Source organism: Phalacrocorax aristotelis, chromosome 3, assembly GCF_949628215.1.
Source record: "Phalacrocorax aristotelis chromosome 3, bGulAri2.1, whole genome shotgun sequence".
Lineage (NCBI taxonomy): Eukaryota > Metazoa > Chordata > Aves > Suliformes > Phalacrocoracidae > Phalacrocorax > Phalacrocorax aristotelis.
Window position 1 is genome coordinate 23,615,799 of NC_134278.1, and position 8,158 is coordinate 23,623,956.

The window sequence follows — 8,158 nt, forward strand, 5'->3', positions numbered from 1 at the left end:
TGTGACTGGCACGGGGCAGCCCCGGCCGCTCCTCACAGAGCCCGCCCTGCAGCGCCGGCAGTGCCTGGGCATGCAGCCCAGTACATAGTTATCTTAAAACTCAGTGTGAGTATCCTGTTTGCATTTCAGTGGAGGACATTGAGATGCTGGGTACAGGATGAATGAACTTCTACTCCAGTTTTAAAAATAGAAATGCATAGAAGTTGAATACTTCAGTGTTTGCCAGTTATCTTGAAATCGCTGTAATATAACTTCATGTGAAGGTATGTTGGGATGCACTGAGATCAGAGCGGAACTTCAAAGTGAACGCACCAAAAGGTATCAGTATATTCCAAGCTTGAAATCAGTGCTTTAAAAGCCTATTAAAATGGAACAAAGTAAATTTAAACATGGGAAAATTCAGATATGATGGGCATTCGTTATTAAATAGAAAGCATGAAAACTTTTCTCCTATTAGTTGTGTCCTTTCTTGTCAGATCCCTTCTCCCACTCTTCTTTCCAGCTACTTTTTATCAGAGGCTTTCTTGAAGAAAAACCCAAACAATATTCTGTGGATTTTTAAGAAAATATTTCCATCAGCTCAGAGTTGTGGATGTTGCACCCTCCTGCTGGCAGGCCCCTGCTCCTTTCAGTCAGTCTGCACAAACTTGTCAGCTTCTGCAAAAAACAGAACAGATAGTAAATTCAGGTAAGTTATGTATTATTATTCTCCTTGGCTAAAAAAAGAAACTGAAAGACTCAGAGAAATATTAGAGTATGATAGACTAATACTAGACCAGTACAATGTGTTTATGGAATCGCAGAAGCACAGAATGGTTGAGTTGGAAGGGACTTCGGGAGATCATCAACTCCAAGCTCCCTGCTCAAGCAGGGCCAGAGCTGGTTATCCAGGACTATGTCCAGTTGGGTTTTGAACACAACCAAGAATCAAAACTCCACAACCTCCCTGGGCCACCTGTTCTGGTGTTTGACTACCTACCCTCACAGTAAAAAGGGATTTTGTTGTGCTCAGATGTAATCTCAGGTGTTTCAGTTTGTGCCCATTTGCCTCTCCTGCCAGTGGACACTTGAGAAGAGTCTTTGTTCCCTCCCATCAGGTATTTAAACAAGATGATAAGATCCCCCCTGAGCCTTCTCTTGACAGTCCCAGCTCTCTCAGCCTCACCTTATACATCAGATGTTCCTTATACGTCAGATGTTCCTTATACGTCAGATGTTCCTTATACGTCAGATGTTCCTTATACGTTAGATGTTCCTTATACGTCAGATGTTCCTTATACATCAGATGTTCCTTATATGCCAGATGCTCCAATCACTTAATCATCTTCACAACTCTGTGCTGGACTTGGTCCATCATGTCCATACCTTTCTTGTACTGGGGAGTCCAGCATTGGACAATCCAGATGTGGCTTCACCAGTGATGAGTAGAGAGGAAGGATCACCTCAGTTGTGTGTCAGCAGCACTCTTTCTGATGCAGACTAGGATGCTTTTGGCCTTCTTTGCTGCACGGGTGCATTGCTGGCTTATGGTTGACTTGCTGCCCAGGACCCGAAGTCCATCTCTGCAGAGCTGCTTTCCAGCCAGTTGGCCCCTAATGCATACTGGTGCATGGGGTTATTCCTCCCCACGTGCAGTACTTTTCAATTCTCCTTGTTGAACTTAATGAGATTCCTCCCTGCCCAGTTTTCAACCTGTCCAGGTCCCTCTGAACGGCAGCACAATCATATGGTGCATCAGCTACTCCTTCCAGTTTTATATCATCTGTGAACTTGCCAAAGGTATGCTCTGTCCCAGAATTCGGATTAGATGTCAAGTAGTATTGGCTCCAGTTCTGATCCCTGGGGTACACCACCAGTTATTGGCCTCCAGCATGACTTTGTGCCACTGATTACAACTCTCTGGGCCCAGCTGTTCAGCCAGTTTTTAATATACCTCACTGTCCACTTATCTAACCCATACTTTGTCAGCTTGTCTATGATGATACTATGGGAGACAGTGTCAAAAGCCTTGCTAAACTCAAGGTAAACAACATCCACTGCTCTTCCCTCCTCCCCTAAGCTGATCACCTCCTTTTAGAAAGCTATTAGGTTGGGTAAACAGGATTTCCCCTTTGCCAGCTTAGGGACAAGTTGATCCTTGAATCCCTGTCAACTACTCCCAATCACCTTGTGGGTGCAACCTGTTGGGGCCCATAGAGTTATGTTTCTCCAGTTTCCGTGTGGACCTTGGATTTCTAATCCCACCCGTGCACAATCAGACAGCATCTCTATATTCCATGCGGACCTCCTGCTGCATTTGCTTGATTTCCTTTTCGTTGGGATGGACCATACTTGAGTTTGGAGAAGGTGATCCTTAAATATCAACTATTTGGATTTAGATACATCTTAGGAATAAACTTTTTTAAAGCCATATCTTCAGCTAGTGGCAGATAATAAAACCATCAACAGTGATACAAACAAGGTAGGGAAGTTTGATGTATTTGTAATGTTTTGTATCAAAATGAGTTTAAAAGAAGCATCCTGTAATCGGTAGAATAGATATTAAAAGTTTGTAAGAATATCAGTGGGGATAGATATTGTATGCAAGAATGTTAAAGAAATTATTTAAGGAGATTTCTTTAATTAATTAAAATATTGACTTAAGTCATATTGGAACTTTGAAAGAAATGGATGGCTGTGACTGTGATTTTTAGAGTTAAAGAAATTAAAGTGGGCCAGTGTGTGGACATTGATCCTCAGAAAAAAATTTATTGGGATTTAGAAGTTAGTGAAGAATTTTAATGCCTATAATTATAATGACATAGTAATAACTGCTGTTGGATGCATTATGGATATTTATATTGATAATTGTGTAGTATAATATGGTATCTAACGTGTTACTAATTAAAAGTTTGACCTATAGAAATAACAGGAGCTCTATCATATGAATTAAAGGCTTGTCTACTGCAAAGCTCTAGATTTACTCTTTATTTGTTGCAAATAGCGAAAGTCTTTCCTTGGACTAACATTTTAGTATTTATTTTTGTAGCTATTTTATTTATGATGATGAAGCAATTTACCAGGCAAATCCAGTCATGACATGACTATTGATGGAAGAATAAACAATGATGACTGCGTGTTCTCATATAGTGATATAAATCATAGAATCATAGAATTTTTAAGGTTGGAAAAGACCTCTAGGAACATCAAGTCTAACCGTCAACCCAACATTAACATGTCTCCTAAACCATGCCCTGAAGTGCCACGTCTACACGTCTTTTAAATACTACCAGGGATGGTGACTCCACCACCTCTCTAGGCAGCCTGTTCCAGTGCCTGACCACTCTTTCACTAAAAAAATTTTTCCTAACATCCAATCTAAACCTCCCCTGACACAGCTTGAGGCCATTTCCTTTTGTCCTATCACTAGTTACTTGGGAGAAGAGACCAACACCCACGTCGCTACAACCTCCTTTCAGGTAGTTGTAGAGAGCGATAAGGTCTCCCCTCAGCCTCCTCTTCTCCAGGCTAAACAACCCCAGCTCCCTCAGGCGCTCCTCACAAGACCTGCTCTCCAGATCCTTCACCAGCTTTGTTGTCCTATGAACAGGACGGCTCGTAAATGATGGAGAGCGGCTTGGCAAGCTCCTCTGCCAGCTCCCTCAGTACTCTCGGGTGATCCCATCTGGTTCCATAGACTTGTGAGTGTCCAGGTGGCACGGCAGGTTGTAAACTGCTTCCTCCTGGATTATGGGGTGTTTATTCTGGTCCCTGTCCCTCCCTTTCAGCTCAGGAAGCTGAATGCCCCAGGGATAACTGGTCTGACTATCAAAATCTGAGGCAAATTGCCAAGGTAAGTGGTCAGATGCCAACAAAATACACTTTAATGCTGAAAAATAAGTTAGTTTAGCTAAGAAACACAGACAGTCTACAGGAGGAGAATGTAAATCTTGGAAAATAGGGCTTCAAGATACCAGGAATAGCCAGCTCCCCATGTCCTCCATAATGTAATGCTGGGGGCAAGAAGAGGTAATGTGGTCCTTGTAGAGGTAAAGAGTAGAAATAGGGTCATGAGCTTGCTTCTGGCTGCACCACTGTTAAGGTTGAAATGATAATCCACTGCATCTGATTCCATAATTTAAGGAGATGTATGGAGACAGCTTGAAGGAAGACACTCAAAATGATCTATGAATTGCAAAACAATGTGAGACTTAAGGTGCTTAACCTAACAGAGCTTATTGAAAAGCAGGTTGAAAGATTGTTTCACACATAAGTGAATCTGATGGGTGGAAACTTTCTAACATTCCTAGAAAAAGTCAGAACAGGATTAAATCACTGGAAGTTAATGTTAAACAAAACCAGCTTTAAGATAAGATGAATTTTACCTGCAGGGCAGGTAGTTAAACACCGGGGAGGTGATGGACATACCATAGTTCAGAGAAATATAAACAAGTTTCGACAGAAAAAAAAAAAAAGAAGAAAAAAGCTTTAATTTATCTTCTGACAGCATTCATATTGTCCAAAGAGGTGCAGCTCAGCATTAGGACAAACTGGATTAAAAAATATAATTTCTAATATTTTACGCAGAGTTTGAAGGAAAGTTTTCCTCTAGGCACAATTAAGCATATTTGTTTATATATTTTATTTTGTTTTGTTTTGTTCTCTCACCACCTCAGAAGTGACCAAGACAGTGTAAGGCAGTGCCCTGATGTGGACCGCATCACCTGTCTGGGGAAGAAAATAATCATGTTTGTTCAGAAAAATACAGTCTGAGCAACTGTCAGAGCTGGAGTTGGAAGAAAATAGTCCTGCCTTTCAGATTCACAGGGCTGCAGAGTCCCTCTTTTTTTTCTCCTTGGCAACCTGAAGTGGAGAGCACCCAAAGGATTATAGAGGTGTATATCCTCTATTTAGTTCTCTAATATTCTGGAGCCCTGAAGTGCTGCTGTACCCTGAGCTTCTCTGCTTGTGCTATGCAACAGTCTCTGTTTCTGTGCTGTGAAATGCTTTAATATTAGGCAGTTGGTGGGTTTTTTTGTACTAATAAAAGGGTTGCTGGGTGAAAATAAATGGTCTGTGATATCCAGGAAATCAGCCTAGATGATCTGAAGATCCCTGAAGCCTCAAATTCTATGAAGTGATGGAAGGTTAATCAAAGTAGTATATAAAAGCACAATAAGGCCCATTCCTTTAAAAGGGTTATGAAACACAGGATCCAAATATAAATTCTGAGTAGCTCTTGTTCCCCCTTCCCCAGTAGAGGGCAATGTTTTTGTAGGCAAAATTTCCATTAAAGTCATCATCATCCGTTTGCATATGTATTCACAGGACTAAAACACTAGTGGCTCGTTTATCAGGTTAAACCATCAACCCACGTCTGCTCAATGGTTGTTCAAATGACATTGAAACAAAGGAGCTTGCATAAGAACAGGCAATCAATGATATTAATACCAACTTCTCCCACATCAGTAGATACAAGTGTTTAAAAGTTGTGCTGTTTGGGTGTTTGTCAGTGAGCAGGGAGATCACTGTAAAGCAACAACGTCAATAAGTTTAGAAACTAAGGTTTCTAATTAAATGTTAACTTTGTTTGCCTTGGGCTTGGAAAAGAGATAAGAAGCTGCTTCATGCCGATAAACAAATATGCATGCAACACAAAGGGACAATGAGATCACTAACTTTGCTTTGCAATATGTGGAATTATTACTTTTTCACTTTATTTAAATAAGAATTATAATACTTAACAGAATGTCTGTTTACACGCGTCTAGGGCATGCTTGGTTTTACACTGATGAAAATGAAAATCGAACTTGATAAGGTGGTCTGTTTGTTGGTTGGCAAGTGGTGACAGATAATCACTACCATATTTTCAGATGAATGACCTGTAAGTTATCTGTAAATCTCTCTGTTTCATGAGCACTACAGGTGATGTATGTGTATGGGCAATGTAAAGAGCTTTGAGAGCTGACACGTCCCTCCTCTTAAAAGCGTGCCCCTCCTCACTAGTACTACCCTTGTATCTGAATCTCCTCATGTTACTTCTCCCTTATTATTGCAGTCTTGTGCAGATTATTTAAGGATATGGGTGTCTTGAAGACTTATTTACAAGGGTGCTGACTTTATGTCTATATGCTGAAATTCATACTTCCTTCACAGCAGAATTCAAAATTGGAAACTTCCTAGTGCTTGCAAGTGGTTGATCTTTTTGTTTGTGTTTTTGACTGTGTTTGGAGTAGATTTTGGAGAACTAAAGCTTACAGTCCCCAGGTGAAATTATGTAAGTGACCTGCAAACATTCAGTGTCTTTTTTGTTGAGAAGTGTGGTTCAGCAATGGAAAAGAAAACAAGAACAAAAGTCAAACACTGAATAAAAAAACATCACTTTGTTCTTTTATTTATGTTGCTCTAGGCAGTCACTAATGCTTTTTCAGCTCAGTTTGATCCAAGAAACTATTTCACTTGAATGGTTTGCACATTATTAAAGCTACACAGAAAATAGAATATGTAAGTGGAGGAAATTATTTTGTTTCCTATCCTTCTATGTGTTTATAGATGACTTGTTTGGGGAGAGGAGTTTTAGAGCATGTGAATTGATCTGTAAGGCTGGTAATTGGACTTAAGAAAGAAGAATCACTTCTTTTCATTTGTTTCCTTTCTTTCTCCAGCCAAAGGTTATGGTATCAAACTGTGATGAAAGAATGTATAAAAGAAAGTGTAAAAGAAGTGGAATTTGATGCTACATGATACTCCAGGTTGACTGAGCAGCCTATCCCATCTGTAAACCCACTGAAGATATAGAAATAAATTATTTTTTCCAAACAAGTCTATAGAAATATGGTTCAGGCTGAATTTTCAGAATATGTCTCAACTCACACCAACAGTATCTGGTACCTCACAAAATACACCTGCAGTTACCACTTTCTTTTGCAGTTCTTCCAAACCAATTTAATTCCCTTCTCAGCTTGTGTGTTCCTGCCCATGTTCCTCATGACAGTGTTTGAGCCATGAGGAAATGGCCTTTTCTGGGCAGAACTACGTTGCAGCTTTTCCATGGAATTGCACTTTCTGCACTGCTGTGCACATGTGGTGACAAGATTTGCTGGTTTATTAGAACATATAAGAATATGTATGACTCTGTAAGGCAGGAAATTCCTGTTGGATGGATGACATGGCTCCTTTTCCCTGCTCACAGGATTATTCCTGGATTTTACTGGAAAACTAGGTAACATCAAATACAGCTTCAGAAATGAGAGATGGAGCAAGGAACTTGGACCTATCTGAGGTTCAGGCCCACATTACTGACATTGTAGTTGAATGTAGCTCTTTCTGGAGACACATACTTAGGCACACTCTTGTTTGCCATATATCTCACAAGGTATTGACCATGGGTCCTTACAGCCAGATTCTTTCTGAGATGCTTAATCCTTCTCTCAGACCATATAGAAAATAATAGCTGTCTAACCAAAGCTGAATCCTGCTGAAAGGCATAAAAGTTGTAAAATGTGACTACGTTTTTTTGCTACTTTGACTAGAAAATGTGATAATGCTCAGGAACATTTCTGCTTGCTGAAACTTCATCATGTGAGTTGCCAGAGCAGCTCCTGGCATGTTTTTGAGCTAACACTTTCCCAAATGATTCCTTGGCATGGTTCTGTGTTAACATGGGCCATGGACCACGGACCACTCTCACTAGACAACCTGCAGTCAGCTCTCTTATAGTGGAGGATGATTTAGTAAAATGGATGAAAGTGGTTTTGCCTAGATAGGTCTCTCTTAAAAATTGTTGCCTGGCGCATCTTGTGTACTAGTGAAATCATGGTCTCAGGTGTTCTCTGTGGGTCAAGTCCTGTTGTCTACAAAAACCTCTTATAGTCAGAAAGGTTTTTGGACTCTAATATTCCTCTTCTAAGATTAACTCTTGGAAAGAGAAGACAAATAGACAATCACCAGCTATTTGGAAGCTCCAAATAGTGCAGAACATGACAGCAGACTCCCCTAAAGTAAAGGAAATCTGCCTGCTGGTCTTCACACCACCTTTCTATAGAATAGACTCAAAGCACTTCATTGCATCTCTTTGGTTGCCCTATTCAGCCGAATTAAATGAAGGTCCTGTTTTATCCTATAAACATAATCACAGAGAATTTTTTAATGGATTCTTCCTTATTTCAGTTCCTCTGTT

The 8,158-nt window shown here is 40.3% G+C and overlaps 1 long non-coding RNA gene across 1 annotated transcript; it reads left to right on the forward strand.

Moving 5' to 3' along the window:
• Positions 1-2: 2 nt before the first annotated feature.
• On the forward strand, positions 3-5,144 carry LOC142054406 (uncharacterized). The gene is made up of 3 exons (XR_012659518.1): positions 3-318; positions 503-688; positions 4,656-5,144. It is a non-coding gene; the product is annotated as an uncharacterized LOC142054406 (long non-coding RNA).
• Positions 5,145-8,158: the final 3,014 nt, after the last annotated feature.